Below are 25,271 nucleotides of genomic sequence, written 5' to 3'. Positions count from 1 at the left end.
ATTATGATTTTGGTGTGTGCCTCATTATGGAGTTCTTGTTTGGTTGTGTGTGCATTTCTAATGGGTATCATCATCCACGGCTCCAGTGCGTAACCAGCATCCCCCACTAGGTGACTGTAAGGGATGTCCCCATTGGCAAATCTCTGGTACAGCTACGTCAGATGCCAGATTTGGGAATCGTGATAGCTTCCAGGGCAACCAACACACACATTCATTATAATACCCTGGGCATCGCACACAACCTGGCAGTCGATGGAGGGGAAGCCCTTGCGGTTTATATAGACACTACCTTGCTCACTAGGTGGTGCTTTGATGTGTATGTGTGTGCAGTCTATAGCACTCACCACCTCATGGTATTCTGTTATTTGGTGGAAGAGATGCATACTGCTGGCCAACACTTCATGGGTGTTGAGGAAATATATGTGTTCACCGGCATGTGCTGACATGGCATCTAGGAACTGGTGGAATATCCTGGATGCTGATACCTGTGAGATCCCCATGATATCCCCAGTTGGGCTTTGGGAGGTACCTGTGGCTAGTATTCCTAGGCCTACACATACCTTGGTATCCACTGTGATAGGTTCCCCTCTGTTAGTTATGTGTGTCAGGTGTGGCTGGCACAGCTCAACAATTTGCTGTAGGAGGTCCCTGTGCACCCTATAGAGCTCCACTATCTCCAGCTCATGTAGCCCCTGGTAGGTTACCCTGGGTCTGTCCACCCTTCTCCATCTCTTCACTGTGGGTTGGTCAACAGCATTCTCATCCTCACTATCCTCAGCCTCTTCCACATGTTGATGTCTGATAGCTGTTGCAGCCCCTATCATTTTGTTGTTTTTGTTTGTTAAAATTTCCCCGCTTGTATATACCAGTGGTATAGAGTATGTGGAAAAAAATAGAGGGAAAGGTGTTTGCATAGTTTATAGTAGTGTTCGGGGCTGGGCTGGTCTGCTGCCTGTGTAATTGGCTGATTCTGATACATTTCAACTGCCGGCTATGCTAGTTCTTCTAGATTATCTTCCTACTACTGTTTTCCCTTCCCATTGCCTTCCTGTTTAAGCCCGGGGGCACGCTGCACAAACACAGTGCACAAAGCTGCTATTTCCTGGTTTACTTTTTTTTTTTCCTTTAAAACCCGGTTCGCAGCATGCACACCCGCTTAGGCAATGTAAAGAGTGCTAGGCAGCCTCAGACACAGCCCTTTGCTTAGCTCTGCTAAGCTAAGGGAAAACCCAAGCCACAGGGCTCCAATCTGCTTACAGTATGCCTGACAACCCCCCCTCTGATGTTAGCTACCTCCTAGGCTTGCACCAGGCTATTCCTGCTCTTACACTGTTGGGTGCTGACTATAACACAGGGGAAATCTGGGATGCAGTATCATTCCCTTCATTTTCATAGGGTTGCCTGCTGATGCATAGTTACATGTCCCACACTGAGCCTCCCCCCTTAGCAACCACTATTCACTGGCCATGTTGTCTTCTACCTGCCATTAAGTATAATGGCAATATAGTGATTTTGGTTAGAATGCTTATTTTAGATATTTTTTCCTATTTTTCACCTGATCCCATTTGCTCGCCTCTGCCCTACGCTTAAACAGCCGAGATCGGCTAAAAAAAAAAAGTTGATTTTTTTTATTTTTGGAACTGTTGTCCATGCCAGTGGCCTTATATTCGGCCATTGGCATGCTTTCTACATAATATCCACCCTTTATTTGGAGCTGTCATGACTTCATTTTGTAGTGTGCAGAAATGTACTCCATTACTGGTGGAGTACATTTCTGTAGATTACAATAGTCCTGCACGGCTGGTTTCCAGCTTCTTGGATCACAAATTCACCTCATTTGCATGGAATTCTCCTGCAAATGGGGTAATTTGCATACAGAGGCTGAGTCCATGCAGGACTAGTGCAGGAGTGCTTGTGCACATCCCTATAGCTATTCCTGGACTGCACAGCAGACATGTTGCCTGCTGGAGCTCCTGCACTAGTCCTGCACACCGTGCAGGGCTTGCTGAATCTGGGGGAGTGTATTTGCAGATTTTTAATAGAATATACAAAAGCTATAAAAAGGATGATTATATGTAATTAAACTTTGAATTATACTAGTACTGACATTTTCAATATATTACCCAACCAAACAAGGTCCAACCAGACTCATTTTTTCTCATATTTATGGCCAATTGTTCCATAAAATCAACCATCTTTTCTTGTTCATCATGAAAGTCTGAAACAAAAGTACAGCACTGTTTTCCAATCAGATGGCCAGTATGTAATCAAGAGCTATTCAGTTTTGTAAGGTGGTAGCTCAGACTTCAGTTTCTCTATTTGCCATGTAAATGTGTTCCAATGTCTTATTAGCCATTTCAGCCAATATAAGGGACAACTGATTAACTTTATGCATAGTTTGCAATATGCCATTCTGTGGAGAAAAGAAAGCCACAGCTTGCTTAGCAGGGTGTATGGCCCTCTTATTGTGAAACCTTCCTGTAGGTGTAGAAAAAGAATTAAAAATAGCTGGCATCATCTGTCCCACATAACAACAATGAGACCATTTTCTGGGTAAACAGGGGTAGGCACAATCTCCACAGCTTTAGTAATGATTGTCCAATATTCCTATGTCCATTCCCCAGTTATACATCTTCAGTCCAAGCTCTACCAGTATAGTCTCATCATGGGTGTTATTGCAACTGCTGTAACCTACTCATGTAATTCCTTCACTGGCATAGCAAGGATCACCATGTGTCAGTGTAGCCAATTACTAAAATATTTTCTTAGTCAAGTCCATGTTACACCACGTTAGACTTTCTATAGCAATTTGCATTTCCAAAGCAGTCTGTTGCACAGGAACAGGTAGCATTGGAATACCCCATGGTATTATGGGAAACAAATCTACACACCCAGCAGTTGGAAACATTTACGTCAGTGGCATATTGATGCAGCATTTGAAGAAACAAGTTTTCTCTCATGTTGATCAGAAGTAGTAGATGGAGAAGACTTAGTGATGTCATCAGAAGAAGATGTGGTGCCATTTTCAGTCAACTCAGGAGACATCAAGCAGGTTTTCTTGCAGTGCGGAGCACGGACTTAATTTGGTCAGTCAACTCAGGAGACATCAAGCAGGTTTTCTTGCAGTTCGGAGCACGGACTTAATTCGGTATTCTGGCACTTTACTGCAGTATGAGTAATTAGGAGGATACGATGAGGTCCCTTCCACCATGACTCTAAAGAAGATTTGCATTGGAACCCTTTTATGTAGACTTAATCACCTGGACCTATGTCATGACAAGGAATTGTGGCTGGTTGAGAAAGGTCCTCCTTAATGTGTTTATGAAACGTCTGTATGATAGAACAAGTTTTAAACAATAATCTAGCAAAACTTTATTGGTAAATACGAGTTCACAGTTTCTCACTGTTGGGGATGACCATTAAGAATTTCAAGAGGACTTAATTTATGAGTAGTGTTTATAGTTCTTCGCATGCTCATCAGAGCTAGAGGCAAAGCCTCTGGCCATTTTAGTCCCATTTCACTACAAATTTTGCTCATTTTGATTTTAAAAGTCTGGTTAGTGGTTAGACATTTCAACAAGTCCAGATAACTCTGAGTGATGGGGACAATGTAACTGTAAAGAAATTTTTAACACATAACACAGTTTCTTAACAATTTCAGCAGTAAAATGAGTACCTATATCTGAATTAATACTATGAAGTACACTAAATCTAGGAATAAATTATTTTAGCAATTTGTTCACTACTGTTTCAGCATTACACTTAATACATGGAGAGGCTTCTGCCCCTGCAGAAAAAAAAATACAATTACCAAAATACATGAAAATGAAACACATTTCATCATCTGAATAAAATCCAATTGTATAGTTACAAAGGACCCCCAAGGTGGAGGCAAAGCAGAGGGTGCAGTTTTTACAACAGTTACAATATTATGTGGCAAACAGATGTCACAATTATTTACATAACGGCTAACTAGAGAATGAGAAAGAGGAGCAAACCAATCCTGATGAATAATATTAAGAATTCCATGCTTACCAATGTGATTTGGTAAATGGTCTGCCCTTATCAACCAGGGTAGTACAGCCAAAGGTGCTGCTATCCTGCCATCAGCATGTCTCCATATTAAATCTGCATACTTTTTACAGCCCACACTGATCCACCTCTTTTTCTCAGCTTCTGAAGCTTCATCCTGTAAAGTAATCAAATCATTAAAACTGCAAGGATTGTCAGTTTTTGTGTATACTTTCTGCACTGTAAAAACAAAATTTTAGTGACAGTGATATCCAAACCGGCAGCTTATTTGGCTGCATAATCTGCTAACTGGTTACCTCTCACAGTGACAATGACTCATTTTATATGAGCTTGCACTTTAACTACAGCTAAAGCCTTTAGTAAAAGCAAAGCATCTGATTAGTCTTTTACAGACTTTTAATTTTTTATTCCAATACCTACTGATGTTAAAAATCCTCTTTGTCGCCACAATTTCCCAAAGACATGGACTATCCCAAACCCATAATGGCTATCAGTATAAATGTTCACAACTTTATATTTAGCTATTTTACAGGCTTTTGTTGATGCAATCAATTCAGTAACGTGTGCAGAGCTTACCCCTTCCAGTTTTTTCTGACTCAGTACTGTATTTTTAGTACATATAGCAATGCCTGCAGTAGGGGTTTTCATTTCTGTCTCTTCCACATGATCCACCCATGAACAATTCCATATCTGCATTGTCCACTGGAATATCTCTCAAATCAGGTCTAGGAGAAAGCACATGGTTAGTCACAATTATACACTCATGCTGTTCATCAGCTCTTGTCATAGGCAGGAGGAATGCTGGGTTCAATACCTGGAATCACTCAATGGTGATTGAAGGGTTAGAAATAAGTAACAATTTATATATTCTTAAATTAGCTGCTGAAAGATGATGCTTCTTAGATTTTTGCAACAGTACAGATACTGCACGGGGAACTGCAATGTCCTAGGACCAATTTTGCAGACTGTTCTACCATCAGTGCAGTTCCTGCTACTGCCTGCTGGCAGCCTGGTAATCCTCTAGCCACTGCATCTAACGATGAACTGTAATATGCAATAGGTCTAAATACATCACTATGTTTGAACATCCTTGGCAATGCAATGCGGTCTGTTAACCATGTTCTCCCAAGTTGACAAACATTGGCTCCTTTCTCGTGGCAGAACAAGGTGAAAGGTTTCTTATAATCTGGGTGTCTTGAGGCTGGGGCTGTAACAAGGTCTCACTTCAAGAAGGTAAAATCACCCTTTCTTCTTTTTCTTTCCAGGTCAATGGCTCTGGTGTATCTTGTTTGATCATATCAGTCCAAGGTCTAGTAATTTCTGTGTAATTTGGTACCTATTGTCTACAGTATCCAGCCAAACCTAGAAAAGCTTGCAGCTGCTTCTGAGTAACAGGGTGGGGTGCTTTTATGATACTGCCAACATGTGAAGGCAGGAGATATCTCCCTCCATGTGATATTAAGTATCCTAAATACTTTACCTTAGGTGACCACAACTGAAGTTTTTCCTTTGATACTTTGTGTCCTTTTTTTGCTAATTTAGTGAGTAAATGTATGGTGTCCTGCTGAAAATGTGCCAATGTATCTGAAGCTATAAGTAGATCATATACATATTGTACCAATACAGATTTAAATGGAAACTGGATTTCTTCAAGGTTCTGCTTTAAAATTTGGGAAAAGATTGAGGGACTATTAACAAACCATTGTGGCAGTTATAGCCACATATATTGAATTTACCCATATGTGAAGGCAAATAAATACTGTCAGTCTGGATGAACAGAGATGGAAAAGAAAGTTAAACATAAATCTACTACAAAAAAAGCAAGTAGACCACTGTGTTATGGAACTCAGTATGGTTGCTGGATTTGGTACTATAGGGTATGAAGGGATGACAACCTGATTTACTGCTAAGTCCTGTGCAACCTGTATGTATCCCTTCCTGGTTTTTTAACTGAAAAAAATGAGAGTATTACACCAACTACGTGTTTTTCTATAATTCCTTGATGAAGAAGAAATTTTAGTAGCAGGTTTGATTTCCTATTGCGTACGATACTGTGCTATATAAGGAAGTGGCGTAGTAGGATCCACACACATTTTTACAGGTATGGCAGATTTTACCAGAATTCATTAGAATATCTTGCACACAAAATGTCAGGAAGTTGCTATAACAGTCTGTCATCTACACTTGAACATGGGTTTTCTGTTCTTTCCTCAGTAACACTAAGTATGGCAATTACTTCTTCCTCAGATAAGGCCAGTACATCTAAATAAACACCATCTGCAGTGCAAAAGACATCCTAATTTACATAGTGCGATCCCTACCCATGAAGTTTGCTGGAGCATAAGTGCTTAATAGAAAAGCATGCTTATTTTCAATCGGTCCTGAAGGGACTGGGATAGGTTTAGATACAGGAAAAACACTGAGAGTGTTAGTGAGACCCAATGATGATACTTTTTCAGATGATACTGGAATTTTATTCTGGTCACTTATTTTCAACACAGATCAAGTCGCACCAGTGTCAATCAGAAATGGAACATCTTTTTGTCCTACTTTTAACTTAACAAAAGGTCCTTCTTGATCTACTTGCATTAACATTCTTATATGTACCTCATTCTTCTCCCCTGAGTGTTATCAGTACATTCCTCCTGACATTTGTTTTCAGTCTGGAGGTGGGGTGGTGGAGAAACATTACAATGATTGTAACTCTGCCGCTGCTGTATTTGCTGTTATTGCTGTTGTGAATTAAGACATTCTCCTTTCCAATGGCCCCTTTGTCCACAGTCGCGACAAGCCCACCTCCCAGCTTGATTTTGTTGAACATTCTGTGCTCTTCCTGTACCCTGTCTACCTTGCCTACCTCTGCTCCTATCTCTGCCCCCTTACCTATCTCTTTCCCTGCCTCTACCCCTCCCTTTGCCCCTGACTCTACCCCCTTACCTATCTTTTCCCCTGCCTCTTCCTCTTCTTTCAAAACTCTGTATTTACAATTGCACGAGTTTGTATTCTGCATCTCTTCTCTTTTAATCTAATTGATCCATGAAACGCTTTATGAATTTTATTAACGTATCTATTTTCTTCTCCTGCCAGTTTACCTGGTTTTGCTTTACCAATGCCTGCACATTAGGTAACAGTCCATGCACAAAAGCAGAATTAAAAGCTGCTTTAATGTTTGCCATTTGCTCTGCAATAGGAGAATCTTCTGAAAATACTTCCATAAGTCTGCTAAATTAATCACCTACAGTTTCTCCCTTATTTTGCTTACAAGTGGTAATTTTATCCCAGTTTGGTTTAACAGAATAGAGTGTCAACATTTCTTGTAAGAGCTTCTCTCTGCCTTCTTCCCTTTAGCATTTGAGTAAGTTGGGTCTCCTGCTGGGGCTAATCTGTTTTTTCTTTTAATTTGTCATATGTATCAGGTAGGACTATGGCTTTTAACAACTTCCTTAAATCTGCCAGGATGAGTTCATATATTTCAATAACAATGCTTAATTCATTCTTAAACTTTTGTGAGTCTTGCCTAATGTTAGGAAAAGTTTTAACTATAGTATGTAAATCAGTAAGTGTCTAGGGTCTGTGGAATAATGCCATATGGGTCTATATCAAGTGAACGAAAATTTATATAATCGAATGTATTTACATCGACACATAAATGCCGAAACAAGTAAACGTCGAACACGTAAAAGCTTGAAAATCAAAACATCGAAAACTTTTAGTTGGCCAGCAACTGCTCCCTAGTGTAATAAGTGTAACTAACCACCAAAATTAAGTTTTCTTACCCTACCAAGCTGTGCTTTATGCACAAGAAAGGAAATATATTTTACATACAAAACGGGTATTAAACTATACCGTATTTTAAGTAAAGTACAAACTGAGTGATTACATATTTAAATAACGTCCTTGCCCAAGAAATCAAAATATGCACTTCAATAATATGTAGAAAACATATGGTGCACACAGCATATCGATGTTAGTATGGTATTAAATTTTAAGTAGCATGCCAACTGCACGTAATAATTCAAGTACAGTATACTGTTCTTTATTTTTCAAAACAGTTTGTATACGAAAGTCCCTTTCTAAATGTTTTCTCTTCTTTGGAGAAACAGGACATGCAGACATTAACTGTAATTTAATTTCATCAACCTGATTTTGCTCTCTAACAAGTACTGACAGAACAGCTGGTATGTTAGAAATACGTCTGCCTAGCAGACACCTAATCCTCCTATGCCAGCCCTCCACGTAATTTTGTGTTTGTGGTAAAGAAACATCGTTCAAACAGGAGACATTCCAGAACGATATAGGGTACACAGGAGGAAACTGTAAATGAATTGTAGTTCTAGTGATCTGCTTCCGTAAGCAGCCCAACACGTAAATATCACAGAAATATGTGATCAACTCTTTCCTGTCAGCAGGAAATATTTTACTTAGCTCTCTAAATGCTGGAATCACTTCATCTTCCCTCAAAAATGAAAGTGCTATTAGTTCTTTAACGGAACGCTGAAATTCAAGAGAAGTAAAATCTAGATAAGTTAAGTTGCTGAATTTTGCGCCACACATTCTGTGAGAAATGGAAGAAACATCCTTGACTTTTCACATTGAAAAAGTTTGCTTCTATACTTTTAATTGCAGTTAGTTCAAAGTCACACAATAAGTATTCCACCGAAGGTGTTAGATCACATCTAGCTAACAAGTTAAACAGACACTCCCACATCAAATTGTATGCCTTAAAAGACTTTTTAGTCATCAAGACATATACTAAAGGAAGACATCTCTGTTTGTCACCACGGTTAACAAATGCATGAATACTATATAACTGCCTACATAGTCTACCTTTTGTAAGGAATACTCCATCCATGAACCATATATTTGTATTACACAAGTCTTTGACATTTTCTTTTGTTGTAAACAGTAAAACATGTATATTTAACTGCAGATCTACCTTATGTTCCTGGATGAATTCAGATTATTTTAATTTATAATCATCCAGACATGCTGCACCTAAGGTTGTATATGGTTTATAGTTTGTTAACAAAGTTTTTCTCCTAACCCTGTTAACCTGTTGTAATAGCGATTGCCTAGTTGGCAATGCAGCAGTAGACTCAAAGGACGTGGTAGCAAGAATGTCATCAACAACTAAACATGGTATGTTCCTGCAAGTACTAGCCATATCCTTCAATGTACTATATGCTTTGTACTTTTCAACTAATGTTGGATCTGACGGATGGTCATGAATAGTAGACTTCAGGAGAATTTCTTCTCCACCTTTATCAACTGTTATAGCCCCACCCTTACATTTATCTGTTGTTTTCAAATGACAGCACCAATACTTACGGCTTTTTAGAACCTTCTCTAAATTGTACAAATAGCCAACAACTAGCATATCTTTCTTTTTTTGGGATTTAACTGTGTAATAGTTACAACCTATTACACCAGGTCCAGCAAGAGTGCTACAAGCTATAGCTGCAGGTATAACCGCTGTATGCACACGTATTTGCCGGAAATGTTAATTTAAATACTGTGTTGTTACTTTTTATTTTCGTTATGCTTTTAAGCATTTCACATGAATTATAAATGGTATTTATTTAATTAATTGATAGTGAAGTTACAAAAGTGAATATACGTATACTTTTTGTTATTTTATTTACGGGTATTGGTGTTATTTTATACATATTCATATTTACGTTCGGACGTCATCATTTAACTTACCTAACATGCAATGTGGCCAACTAAAACAGTTCGATGACATATTTTTCGCTGAAAGAACATTTTGAAATTTAGTTGTTTTGGCGTTTATGTGTCAATGTGAATACATTCGATTATATAAATTTTCGTTCACTTGCTATAGACCCTGCCATATTGCCATCTGGATGTGGTGTTTCTCTGAGGGGATATAGAGAATTATCAATCGGCTCTTTTTGCTTTGTAGCCTGTCTTGCCTTTTGATACATAAAGTTTAACTTTTTACCTAAATATTCTACCTCATCTTGTTGTGAAATGCTCCCATTGCTGCTTGAGTCAGAGGACAGTTTTGGGGTGGACAGTACTAGAAGGTTTCCTTTGGGTTGTAGACTGACCTCTGTCTTGTTGAGGTGAGTGCGGGACCTGACCATTTCTGCGATGAGGGAAGAAGGGAAGCTAATCATCTTCCCTGGAAAACCCCCCTCCCACTGCAGTATGGTCATTTGAAATGGCTGGATACAAAGAGAAGTTGGTACAGTATTACAAGCTTTTACTGTACATTTACATTCTTTTATTTGCAACAATTTGTCATTTGTGTCTTTTAACCACTTTATATTGGATTCTTTGCCTCTTTTAAAAGTTTCAATATACCAATCTTTATAACTATTCCACTGATCAGTTTTTATCTTATTGTCTTTGTGTTCTAATTTTGTTTGTAAATGCAGTATTTTAGTTTTGGCAAATGTTCCATTGTCAGGAAAGCATAAGTCGAAGTTTGGTTTAGTTAGTTTTTGCTAGCATGCTACGTACTGACAAGGTTTCACCCCAGTTATGTGCGATACATATAAATGGGCTGGAGAACCTACAGATAGTTTGATTTTACTGCTTGATTCACCCATAGTATAAGATATGTTACAGTGTTTTATATTTTAACTTTTATGTCCAGTACCACAGAATACACTTAATCATGCATACATATTTATACAAACTGTCAGATGCACACATCCATTACTTGCAGGGCCCCTACCTACTATGAATTTATGACTGAAACCCAATTCAGTCTAAGTACTGGGCCCCTCCTACTCAATGCATGTAGTATATGCTGTAATGAAACCTCACAGTTGTGAATATAAACCAAAACAGAGAATACATTCACCAGTACAATAAATAAAGTGCATACAATCCAAAGGTGCACTAACATCACTGAAAGTCACAGGAACTCAAAGATAAAGTGTAAGTTACAAGCATTTACTGAGGAGGAGGCCCAGTATTGGTCAAACAGATCCCTGCCAGAGGCTTCAGTGATATTATCCAAACAAATAAATCTTGGTTAAAACTATGATTCATGGCACCAACTGAAATGAAAGATTTGTTAATGCTTAATATTATGCAGCTATTAAGTTCAATACCCAGGGTCTCAAAGATTCTAGATGCAAAACACATTATTTATTAGAATAGTATTATGATTTGGAATATCTCTATATATATCGAGAGAGATTCATCTATATGCACAGATACAAGCCCTTTTATATTTTCTAACATAGAAAAAGCGTACAAGGTTCAAAGCCTTCATTACCGTGATAAAAGCCACTTTCAAGGTAAAAGGAGTAAAGAGATGCAGAAAGGAGGACAGCTTAATTATTACCTTGACATGGCTTATGTGTTCACTTTCAACAAGCTTATCTCCAGCTATGTTCTATGTAAGTACATGTTCCATAAAGTACAGGATACATACATTTCTTTCAAGGTTGCATGATTAGAAGAAACCTTACTTGCTTTCTCAGCTCTAATGAACCCTAACAAAAGTCAAGCTGTTCTTTGTATGATAAAGGAATATGTAAAAACACTGCTGCAGTTTTAAGCTAGAGATTTTTTAAAACAAGCATTAAAGAAATAAACATTAAAGAAATATGTATGCACTACAGCATCCTCCCCTCTAGGCTTTGGAATACTGGCTAAAACTTTATCCACCCCATAGTACCTTTTTATGCAATGCCGAATTGACAAACCTGCCAACATGGCAAAATCAACACATATGAACCCCAAGGTGCTACTGCTCAATGCCAGGAGCCTAAATAAAACAACTACCCTCCCTCCAAGCCTTCCTGACACTTGACAAGGTAGACATGTGTGCAGTTACTGAGATGTGGTTTAAAGCAGCAGAGAGTACCACAGCAGTGCAAGGTTTCATTGTCTTCCACGCTTTTAGAATAGCAGTTCCACGGACAAGAGCTAAAAGTGGGGATGTCTCAACATGCATCAATAGCAAGCATACCTCTAGGGCACTCAAACAGGATGACATGCTGGAGTTCTTCCATTTGTAGATGACCACAAACAAAATTGTACCATATCCTAGCCAGCTATAAGTCACCTTCCATGTCCTAAGAAGTTCACATCGTATACTTGGACTTATTGGAGAGGAGACACTTACCATCAAACCTAACACCCTACTCATGGGAGACTTTAATTACTCCTCCATAGAATGGGAATCCTACATGCCATCAAATCTATAGGCAAAGAGATTCCTGGACTTCATAAATGCAAACAGCATTGACCAAACAGTGAATACACCCAGTAGAGGCTTCAACATACTGGATCTCTTGCTCACAAATATGAGACAATGCTTCCCTCACAATGTCTTGTCCTCCCTAATAAGGTTTAACCATAAAGATGTCTCCTTTGAAATCAAATTCAGCTCTGTAATCCCATTAAAACTAGAAACAGTTAGAAACTATTCCAAGGCAAATTACCTTTTCTTAGGTGATGGTTTGTCAAAATTCAATGCCCCAACCCAAACCTAGGGAACACAACAGCCTATGCTGAATTGCTCTCGGAAACTCTGTACAACCATGTCAGTGAGTGCATAGAGGCTGCTGTATCTACCAGTAGTAAGTCCAGGACTAGCCCCAGAAACAAACTGCTCTGGTTGCATCTCAAATTGAACATGATATACAACAAAAGGAACAAATATAGCAACAATCAGGAAGGGTAATTCCTATAAAGATAAAAACTCTCTCATCAAAGTAAATAGGCAACTAAAAGTGCTAATCAGGTCAATCAAAGTCATCTTTGAGGTTAGGATATCCTCCCAGGTGAAAGATAAGCATAAGGCTTGCTACAGCTATGTCAGAAACCTCAATGGCAGCACACAGCAATGTGCTGATCTGGTGGTTAATGGAGCCACATTGACTGAGCCTGATGATATAGTGAACTTGTTAGTGGACAAATTCAGTTCCATATTTTACCCCCCCCCTCACCCCAACCATTCCCCCAAAACTACCCTCAAACATAACTCCCTCCAATAATAAGTAGGGGGCATGTACTAGCTGTGTTTTCTAAAGCCCAGAACATGGCCTCAATAGGTGCCAATAACATCTCAGAATGTCTCCCAAACAGTCTAAAATATGACTTATCAAGACTTCTGAAGTCATTATTTAACTATAGTCTTTAAACAAGCTTTGTGCCACATGAAAGGAGGACTGCTATCACTGATATGACCCAGAAAGTTAGAATCAATAAGGCAAACTCCTCAAACAGGCTGGTCACCAGTGGAATCCTACAGGGTTCTGTGCTAGGCCTACTCCTATTTGGTATCTACTTCTCGGATGTCAATATCAATGTCAAAGGCATCTGGCTAACCAAGTTTACAGAAGATTGCAAACTGGGAGCAGTCATCAAATTCCACCAAGATGAGAACACCCTTCAAGAAGTCCTAACACAGACAAAAACTTGGTGCCAAAGCTATGGCCTAAAATTCAATATCAAGAAATGCATTATAGAACCGTTTGGGAAGTCACCCACCCTGGGTAACTACATAATCAAAAAACACCCTTAAAAGTTGATTCATTAGCCATGGATTTGGGAACTCATGCGGATAGTAGCCTAGCCTTTAACCAACATGTGTACAATGTAGTAAGAAAATCCTTCTATGTTGCTCAACTTATAAGTAAGGCATGGCATCTAGGTCCAGAGAAATCATCATACCACTGTACTCAGCCCTCATCAGACCCATCCTAGAGTATAATGCCCTCTTTGGTATGTGCCTGACCAGACACATGCAGTAACTGGAACATTCACAAAGGTTCCTTACAAAAAATACAGGGAGTAATCACAATGTCCTACACTGATTGCCTCATAGCCCTGCCTCTTTCCTTGGTATCATACAGACTTCTGAGAGGTGATCTTTGCCTGGCATACAAGGCACCCCCGGACCCTTTTATGATGAACCTTTTGCACATCTGCAAAACAAACAGTGTCAGAACTTCTAGATCAAAAAGACCTAAATTTTGCTTGCAACATAAATATGACATGTTGGAGAAACAGATATGCTTCTCAGAGAATTACTATTTTCTGGAGCAAGCTTTCCATCCACTTGAAGGAGAGTTACTCCCTATTCCTATTTAAGTGCAACTTGGACCAATGGATGGGTAATCAGAAATTCACCCCCTGATCTGGTGCATATGTCTATGATGGACAGATGCAGTCAGTAAATCACCCCCTATATAAATCAAATTTTTGGGTCACATTTGGGTTGCACAACTAAACAGGTAGGGGTCCCTAGTGGTCATTAGCTTAGCATACACTTATGAACCTACATGCAAGAGTCCAACCAGATATCCAATGGATGAATGTTAGGTGAAACTAGAACTTGCTGGAGTCATGGCTCCAGACACTAATATAGTCATTTCAAATAGGATATAAACAAAATGAAAAAAATATAGTAAAAATCAGGAAGGGCAATTCCCATAAAGATTAAAACACTCTCATCTAAGTAAATAGGTAACAAAGATGGTGAATTAGGTCAAGCAAAACCCACTTTGAGATTAAGATAGTCTCCAAGATGAAAGATAACCATAAAGCCTTCTTCAGCTATATCAGAGATGTCAAGGGCAGTACACAGGAATGTGTTGAACTGATGGTTAATGGTCCCACATTAAGCAAGCCTGGTGATATAAAAAACCTGTTAGCAGACAAATTCAGTTCCAACTTTAGCCCCTCTTTTGCCCCAACCATCCCCCAAATAATACTCTCAAACCTAACCCCTCCAACTATAACTAAGGAGCATGTACTAACTGCACTCACTAAAACCACAAACACGACCTCAATGGACCCCAATAACATCCATGTTTGCCCCCTGTGCAGTCTTAAATATGACTTAGCACCTCTTGATTTATTATTTAACTATAGTCATAAAAAGTTCTTTATGCCACATGAATGGAGGACTGTGATGGTCATTCTCCTTTATAAGGGAGGACCTTCAACAGATCTTGGAAACTACAGACTCATTAGTCTGACTAGTCTTATTTGCAAAGCCATGAAAGAGTTATCACAGAAGTTATCAACAAGGAGATAAGAGACCTCCAGACAAAGAATCCATCCCATTTTGGCTTTGTCAAAGAAAGTTCATGCTTACTGAATCTGGTGGAAGTCTTTGAAAAGTTAACTAAGGTAATGGATGAGGGGAAAACTGTGCATTCTGCCTACCTAGATCTGGCAAAAGCATTTGATATAATACCCCACTCGGGTATCGTCAACAAATTTATGGAACTAGGTATAAATCTCGTTATATCACACTGGATAGAGAGCTGAATCATTGATAACCTGCAGGTTAGAATCAATGAGGCCACCTCCACAAAGAGGCCAGTCACCAGTGGAGCTTCCCAATCATTCATTTGTTTTTTTTTTTTTTAGTTGTGAACAAAGTTTCAAAGGATGTTCAAGGCAGAGTTTTAGATGAACATTTGGATGTGTGTGAACTAAAGTGACAAATTTGACTTGATGTAACTTACTATCCAGGTCTAAATTAAGCATTATCTATTTATTCTGCGTTAAAATTGAAGCAATTAGATTTTAAATGATTTATTCCCATTGTGAGAATCATGTGACTTTATATGGCTATTTAAATGTTGTTTTTGTTGTGATTAATTGAGTTCTGAAGAAGTTCTTGTGGGAACGAAAGCACTTAACTTTTGTGTTTTTATTTTATTTAACAAAAGTCTCAGTGGCTTTTGGCATTCTGGTGTCATTTGGACTGATTTGCACTGCTGGTATTTGTTATTGAGTCACCAGTGGAGTTCCCCAAGGTCTTTGCTAGACCCACTCCTCTTTGTCATCTACTTCTCAAATACCAAAAAACTATCGCAACATAGAAACACACAATAGAAAACAGAGGAAAGGTACACACTTTAATATAAAGACATGGCTTACAAATCCAGAGTTCAAGATTCAGGAGCCCTCAGTTAAAGGTCTGCTTATTGCACAAATTAGATGGCTTGAGAAGGCTTTAATTAAACACAGAAACCTACATTTAGATAATATCTACCTGGTGGAGTGTACTAAAGCAAAAAGAGGAGATTCTGGAAATACCCTGTCAGTCTTAATGTGAATTCATTATTGTATCAAAATTTGATTGAACTTTTTGACTGGACAGGTAGAGCTTATAGCTGACACTGAACAAAAAATTCATTTTTTGGAGATTGAAGTGTTATAACTTAACACTAGCACTGAGTCCAACCCCTTGTTCTCTACATACAAAACTGAATATTTTAAAACTTTTAATTGTGTGGACAATTTAGTTAAAAAGAACAAACTGAGAAAGCAGAAAAAACTTTTGAGGGATAATCAAGAATATTAAGAGAATTGTGCTTATCCCAAACCAAGAAACTTTAACAAAAATAAAGTTTTCACTGCATTTACGGAGGGGGAAGAAGAAGCGGTACATGAACCTAATCATAGCCCAGTGTTTCACAGTGAAACAAGGCCACTGGACAATTTAGATTTTTTGACGATTTCTACAATGGTGAATTGATTAACAATGAACAAACACCATCTGCAAGACACATTCTTCAGAGCCCCCCTTTTCAGAATCACCAAACCAATTCTCCCAAACAATCGAGACAGAAAAGAAAAGAGAGGAACAAAAAGAAAAACTAAATTGGACTTTTTCTGATACTAATATGTGTTTTAGAGGTTCACCATGTAGAATTATTGTTAATGAAGGCTTTAAAGATTTTAATTATAGTTACTTGAGTCTTCAGGACAGGCATGTTTCATTGTTTAAAAAGGGATTCAGATTTATTCCTTCTTTTAATCAAGGCATTGCCCATATATTGGTGCATTCTAAACTTTATGTTAGACAGCTGAATTTAACCATGTACATGAAAAAGGAAGAGTACCTTTATGCCAAGTAGCTCTCCCATTATGTCAGTATTCAAAAGAATTTGTGAGAATAACTTTAGACTGTTGTTAAAGTGTAAATCTAGATATACTGACAATTTAACAGTAGAAGAAAGAATTATCGGTACTGATTAGAAATAAAAATATTTGTGTTATGAAACCCGATAAAGTTGGTGGAGCAGTTATTATAGATATTTTATATATGCCAGCAAAATGTTAGTTCTGCTCAATGTTTCTACTATAGACAAGTATCCAAAAGTGAGATCAACATAGCCTGTGCTAAAATAGACTATTGTCTGGATGGTTTAGCGTTTCAGGGGGCTTTGACAAATGAAGTTTTAGATTTTGTCAAAGTTAATATGCGGGTTATTCAATCAAAGTTTGAAATACCCAAAGTGCATAAAGACCTGCACCCCTCCCCCTTAGACCCATTGTTTCAGCAAGTAGGTCTAAAACAGAACCACTAGCAATGTATGTGGACATGCACTCTAAATGTTTAGCAGAAAGAGAGAAACATGTTACTTGATTAATAGCATTTGTTAGAATTGTTAAACTGTACACCTTTTGATGAAAATGTTATTTTTATTACCATAGATGTAGTTAATTTGTTTACCGTCATCCCACATGATATAGGGTTGTTGTATTTTCACAACATGTTATTGAAGGAGGATTCTAAAAGTGCAAATGAGATTTTTTTTACTTGAATTTCTTGAATTACAGTAAACTCTCAGTTAACCGGCATGCATGGGATTGGTAGATTCTGGATAACTGTAGTTTCTGGTTGCTTGAGAGTTACTATTAAAAATAGGCCTGACTAATACTGTAGTCAATACCATACCATACCATACCATACCATACTATATCATAAACACTGTATTGATTTATTTTAACATTGAAATACAGTAATTAAATGACTGGGGGAAACCAGAAAGTGTGACACATGAAAATTTAATTGAATTGTTCATAATGTACTGCATTATTTCTTTATTTTTTTTTCTGGTTGGTTGAGAGTGCTGGTTGCTTGAGTTCCGGTTAACTGAGAGTTTACTGTAGCATTAAAAAACAACTGTGTTTACTTTGATGGGGAATATTATTACCATCAAGTGGCAGGAGTAGCTATGGGAGCTAGATGTGCATCAACTTATGAAAACTTAGTACTTGCAGATTGGGAACACAATATTGTACTTACTTCATCTTATTTTAAGAAAGTATTTTGATATTTTGGATTTTTAGATGATATTATAATTCTTTGGACCAATGACATGTTGAGTTTCAAGGAATTTTTAGTGGAGCTGAATGTTTCCACCAGTTTTGTAAAATTTATAACCTCTTTGGGTGTCCTTTGGGCGCAGATTCAATAAACTACCTGGATATTATAATTTATAAAGATTATGTGCAGAAAAAATAGGTCTCAAATATTTATAGAAAGGAGATTTCCTCCAGCTGTTTGCTTCATTGTAACAGCAACCATCCATTTTGCCAGAAACAGAATGTTATCAAAGGCCAAATGGTACACCTTTCCAGATTAGTTTCAGTTGATATTACTTTTCAGGTAGAACTAGAAAAATTATGTAAAATGTCCAGATTCATTGGCCAAGAAAGTTAAAGACAAAATACTTTTATGTTGACAAGACAAATATGCCACCTTTTTAGATGCATATACCAGCACATAGAGGGATAAAACACTAATGACATCAGACACCATTAACAATACTACAGACAAGATAGGTGCTATAATTATTAAGTATAACCACCAAGCACCGGCACTTAATTCTTAGGCATATATGGAACAATGTTTTCACAGCTGAACTCAACCAAACCTTGGGAGTGCAACCCAAGATAACTTATAGTAGGGTGACAATCTTAAGAACATCTTTGAAAGAAATAACAATGGTACTAATAAAAGGGCTTGTCAGTCAAAAATGATGAAATGTGGCTTTTGCAAATATTGCAAATTCATCAATGAGGGCCCCCCTGTCATGATTGAAAATTATGACAAAATCCTAACTTGTCCAGGGATCTGTAATTGTGCTACAAGGATGGTTGTGTACTTAGCTCCATGCACCTCCTATCCTGAATTCTAAATATAGGCAACACTACTAGGATGCTTGAGGAGCAAATATATGAACACACCTACAAGATTAAGAAATGCAAACTTTCCAGTGCAATATATAAACATACCCTGGAATGTTCAAATTACAAAAGATTTAATTTTTTATTATCAATAGAGTTTTTTACAACAAACAGAAGTGGGAATAGTGAGTCACTGCTTGAGCAGAAAGAACTTTCTTGTCAAATTACTTTAGATGCTATGAGAAAACCAGGATTCAATGACAAATTGTCTTTGAACTGTTTTTTCGGAAGTAGAGCTGACAGATTATAGTAATCAATTATTTTTCTTTAGAGTGTTTTTGAAGTATTTTAATGTATTTAAGTATTTGTTACTTTTTTAATGAATAACGCGTTTACTAGTTCTGCTTGCTTGCAGCTAACAGTGTAACTTGAGACAATCAGCTTCAACAAATGTAACTGAATTATGATTGGTCATGTACTAATTAGAAGGTGTATTTTATCTAGAACAAAGCTTGCAGTTTTTATCTCTGATGATGCTTTTAGGTGGAAGATGAAAGGACTAAGATACTGTGTATTTAATAAACTCTCTTGTTTTTATCTGCAGGTTGGCCCTTATTCCAGCTATTTTTGTTGTATTTGTAAACAGCTTGCCTTTTCTGGAGAGGTGTTTCACTGGAGGAGTATAGGTGAATGACTGATTGATTTTTAGAAAATGGAGGAAAACTAGGTTAGATGATTCTGCTGCTTTAATAATTGAAGCACCACACATCAATTTAGAGCTTTCATCCGTAAACAATTGGACTTCATCAGGGTTGTTAAATTACATTAGTACACATACGAAAATAATAAAAATCAACCAATCACAACACCCAATAATGCATAATTAATTGTTTGCATTCTTAAAGGTATATAACTACATTAATAAAAATCAAAAATTCATACAACATTATATGACTTTTTGCGGGCGGAACACCCTGTAATACCCAAGATTTTTGGCATTCCCAAAATCAACTTCAATGTATATGACCCACCTCTGTGCCCAATATTAGCTGCTCGTGGGTCAGTTACTGAACCTCTTGCTAAATTTATTGATCTCAAGCTTAAGAACCTGTTTTTTGGTTTTAGACACGTTGTTCAAGATTCATGGGATTTGTTAAACAAGTTTAGAGATATTTATATTGATCAAAGGTACAATCTAGCAACCTGTGATATCCACAGTCTATTTACTGGTGTTCCACATGAAGAGGAACTAAAATAGTTTAGTGACATGGTTTCTAAATATGGGTCACTATTTGATATTGACCATAAGTTAGTTGTGGATTTTATGGATATGGCCCTCAACAACAATTTCCTGATATTTGACATTGAATACTTCAAACAACAGTCTGGCATTGCAATGGGGGTGGCCTGTGCCCCACTGTTTGTTAATGCAGTTTTGCTAAAATGGGAGTTGGAAACTGTGCTCAGACTCAGACATTTCAAACAGTGTGTTGGGTATTTTAGATATCTTGATGACTTGATTATTTGGGATGGCACTATGGGAGCGTTTGATACTTTTTTTTGGCTGACCTACAGAACTGTGCTAGCTTTTTGAGATTTACTTCAAATACTAACACTGAACAAATCACAGAAAACCTACTTTTTGCAATGCCTTTCTGTCTTTTAGTAGTTGTCTTCCCTTTCACCGGAAGAAAGGGATTGTGAGAAGGCAGTTTATCAGACTAGCAAGACTCACATCTGAGGATCCCACTTGTTTACAGCAATTTGATGAGTTTAAATTGATGCTACTTGATCGTGATTATCCTGTGCTGCTCTTAAATAAAGTACAAGAAGAAATTTGGGATGTAGGAATGACATATATGCACCTATCATTAAGAACAGCTTCAACCAGGTGGCCAGTGGTGAAAATACTGACTTCTCAACACTTAACAACATTGACCTTCTTTATTCATCGGATGCCAGGTGTTTTGTGGTTTTAGAATTAAACAGTGTTCATTGGTTATTTTGGCTGTCTGGATCCTTTTTGTGTGTGTGTGCGTATGTGTGTGTGTGTGTGTGTATGTGGTGTTTTTATTATTAAAGCAGTAGAATTATCTAACCCAGTTGTCCTCCATTTTCTATTGTGCGATCTGCTACTCAAATGTCAAAGCCAATGTCAAAGGCCTCTGGCTAACCAAGTTTGCAGATGACTGAAGACTGGGAACAGATGTTGACTCCAACCCCCCCCCCCCCCAAAATCTCCTTTCAAGAAGGACTAACACAGACAAATGCTTAGTGCCAAGCCATGGCTTAAAACTCAATACTGAGAAATCCATTATAGTATCTTTTGGGAAGTCAGCCACCCCGGTTAACTATGTCATTAATAAAGCACCCAAAAAAGTCAATTCATTAGTTAGGGATCTGGGAACTCATGTAGATACAAACCTAGACTTCAACCACAGTGTGTCCATGGTAGTAAGAAAATTATTCTATGTTGTGCAACTTATAAGAAAGGACATGGTATCTAGGTCCAGAGAGGTCATCATACTTCTGTAATAGGCCATCATCAGACCCATCACAGAGTACAATGTCCCATTTGGTATGCATCTGATCAGACATGCAACAACTGGAACATCCACTAAGGTTTTTAACAAGAAATATACTGGGAGTTAACATAATGTCCTACCTGATCACCTCAAAGTCCTTTCTCATTACTCAGTATCACATAGACTGAGTGGTGATTTTTACCTGGCATATAAGGCATCCCTGTACTCTGTTTTGATGAACCTTTTGCACATCCACAAAACAAACAGCATCATAACTACTAGATTAAAATACCTAAGTTTTACTTGCAACATAACTAGGACATGTTGGACAGACAGATATGTTTCTCAGAGAATTTTCATTCTCTGGACAGGCTATCCAACTATTTGAAGGAGAATTCCTCCCTATTTAAGTGCAATTTGGACCGATGGATTGGTAATCAGAAATTCACTCTTGGTCTAGTGCATTAATCTCTGATGGGCAGATGCAGTCAATAAATCACCCCTTATATAAATCAAATTTGTGGGTCACATTTGAGTTGCATGGCTAGACTGATGAGTGCTCTAGTGGTCATTAGCCTGATATACACATGTGAACCTATGTTCAAGAGTCAAAGCAGATATCCAATGGATATCTATTAAATGAAACTAAAGCATGCTGGAGCCATGGTTGCAGACACTCATACAGTCCCAACAGACACACACTTTAGAGCCCAACAATTGTGTTTATTGCCAGATAGAATGGCATGGAACATATTCCAGTCACTTGAAGATGAATATCCACTGTGTGGTGCACTCCAATGCACACCTAGAAATTCATGCTGTAGGGTTGTGGCCTGCTGTATCTTGCACATGATGCTGGGAGATGCTGAGACATGGCCAGAATATGACAATGTTAAGGTTAACCAACTTCTACTGCTCCACTCTACCTCACCCCCACTGATGAAGGTACACAGTTGATATGACATCAACATGCACAGTGGAGGCAAGGTGCATAGTCAGAGGTCTTCAGGTAAGGACTGACAGCTAAGGGAAAATATGTAGTAGTGTACGTATATAGAAAAGTATTGTAGCATGAGATAAATGTGTAGATATCTATGTAGTAAGTATATACAATATCACAGCAACAGCAATAACTGTAAGGAGTACACATTTTACTGTTAGTAACAGATAACAACAGTATGACCATGCAGGACTAATTCACCAATAGAGATCAGTGTCAGTGCCACCAAGAAATTTAGAATTAAGAAGAATGTCACAGGCCCATTCCAATCCCAAACCATGGAAATAACTTAAAAATAACTATTTTGGCAATTGTAATCGATCGCTGATGGATCACCAGAATCAAAGGATTATGTGTCCATCAATTGTATTTTGAAGGAGAAAAATAGAGTGAAATAATCTTTATTGGTGGTTTTTGATCACATGACTTCATGCGTACTCTATAAATGTTGCATTTCCTGTGTTCATTATCATTCTGATAAAGCCTTTTCATTTGGAAGACAGAGCTCAGTTAATTTTATGGTGAATTAGTCCAATGTGGTCAGGCTCTTATTATTTTTATTATATCTTCTTGTTTCAGTCTGGTTGGCTCTGGCTGCATTTCACTTTTGTTTTTATTAGGAAGGGATAATAGAATAGTTGTCATCACTTCCCATAGCTGGCCTTAGGCATAGGCCAACTAGGCGGCTGCCTAGGGCGCTGCTCTAGCAGGGGCACTTTTTCAGTGTTTATTTGGTGTAGGTAGACCAGGATGGGGGCACTGGGTGGTGTGGTGGGGGGCACCATGGAGCCCTTTTGCCTAGGGCACCTGTTGACCAAAGGCCACTCCTGTGTTCCCATGCTAATGACATGGAGCAGGCTGATAACAGGCCTTACAGCTCATAGTGTCCACGACCTCAGGTTCTTCCATATGAAGTAGCAAATCATGGGCCAGTACCCTAATCTTCACTGAAGGTTGGAGTCTTGGCTTGTAGAGTTTGCTCCCTGAAGTGCAGTCATTTCATCCATCTGTACCAGTGAGGTATATATCATTACACTCATGTGAGCTAACTATGACATATGCATAGTAAAATGCCTCATCAGCTGTGGTGATAGTTCGCCCTCAGTAGGCTTGCCCACACTGAAGGCACTACAGATCAAATTCTTCTATTGTAACTGTAGATCAATGTGTGTTTATGTACCTTTAAGAAGCTATCCAAGGGCTTGCAGAAATGTATAAATACTGAGCACGTGTGAGCTTGACTGCCATTTTGTACTAAGCTGTTGAGATGTAAGCATGTATGTATGTATGTATGTAATGTCTGTTTGTTAATCAGTTTGTTTATATTTTATGATGCTGCTATCCAACCTGATGTGTTTTGATGTATTAAACCATCTAAATGAACTACCCCACCTGCTTGTTATCAATGTTAGAGAGGGACGAGTGACATTGTGTCAGAAGTGGCATTTTTAAAAGGGCGTGGTGTTAAAGGAAGCATGGCCAAAATGACTTGTTTCCAGAAAGAGCTCCAATTTCTTCAATTTAAGTCCGAGAGGCCCATGGTTGGTATTCATAGGTTCATAGGTGTGTACTATGCTAATGGCCCTGGGGCCTTTACAAGCCTAGCCCATAAATGTACCCTGGCATTGTGCCACCCATCATTAGTTCCCAGTTTCTCTGTCAAGTAGATCCACTGGAGTGATCCCTGGGGTGAACTTTCTATTTACCATCCACTCATCAAGATTTCTCTTGAAGAGGGCCAGTGGGGTGCTCTGCTTGACATGTATGGGAAGTCTGTTCCAGAGCATGGGCAGTCTCTAGGTTATAAACCTGTCCCTCTAGCATGTTCTGTTGATTGTGGCAATGAGGTTGAGATCTCTGGAGCATGTGGTGTGGAGGAATTGGGATTTCTTTAGATGTAGCATTTCTAACAGAGCTAGGTCAGGCATGGCTTTGTAAGTCAAGAAGAGATCGTCTCTTAGTAGACGATACAAGACTGAGAATAGCTGGAGTTTTTGAGTCTGTCCATGTAGGACATATGTTTAAGGCCTAGGATCCTCTTCGTGAGGTACTTTTGTGGCATCTCCAGCTATTGCAGGTGTCCAGTGAGGTACATACCAAATGGGGCATTATTATTATTATTATGACTGGTCTAATGAGGGAAGAGTAGAGATAAATTAAGACCTCTTTCTTCCTGGATGCAAAACCCTTGGTAATGAGATGTGCTACATAGAAGGACTTTCTGACCACAGTGGCAATGTGGTGGTCAAAGGAGAGGTTGCTGTCAACCTGTGTCCCCAAATCTCTTATAATGCCTTCAGTGTTTAGTGTACTCCCATTGATGTAGTAATTAGTGGGAAATGATTTTTTCCCAAACAGGATGATGACACATTTTTTGGCATTAAGCTTAAGGCCATGGTTTTGGCACCAGTCATTGGTCTCAGTCAGGCCTTTCTGTAGGATATCTGCATCACTTGAAGAGTTAATAATGGCTCCCAGCTTGCAGTAGTCTGCAAATTTGGTCAGCTAGAGACCCTCCATATTGGCCTGGACTTCTGAGAAGTAGATGCCAAACAGGAGAGGAACCAGGACCTATCCCTGTGGGACTCCACTCATGACTGGTTGAGAGTCTGACTTGGAGTCCACTAATTTCACACTGTGGGTTCTATCTGTGAGCCAATTTCCAATCCACATAACAATATAGGGGTTGATGCCTAGTTTGCTGAGTTTATCAATAATTCCTGAGTAAGGAATGGTATCAAAAACCTTGGCCAGATTGAGGTAGGCTGTATGAACTGCCTTACCTTCAT

Source organism: Protopterus annectens, chromosome 13.part0 (genome assembly GCF_019279795.1).
Source record: "Protopterus annectens isolate FY-2018-M chromosome 13.part0, PAN1.0, whole genome shotgun sequence".
Classification (NCBI taxonomy): domain Eukaryota; kingdom Metazoa; phylum Chordata; order Ceratodontiformes; family Protopteridae; genus Protopterus; species Protopterus annectens.
The sequence above is the reverse complement of the archived record's forward strand: the minus strand, read 5'-3'. Positions refer to the sequence as shown.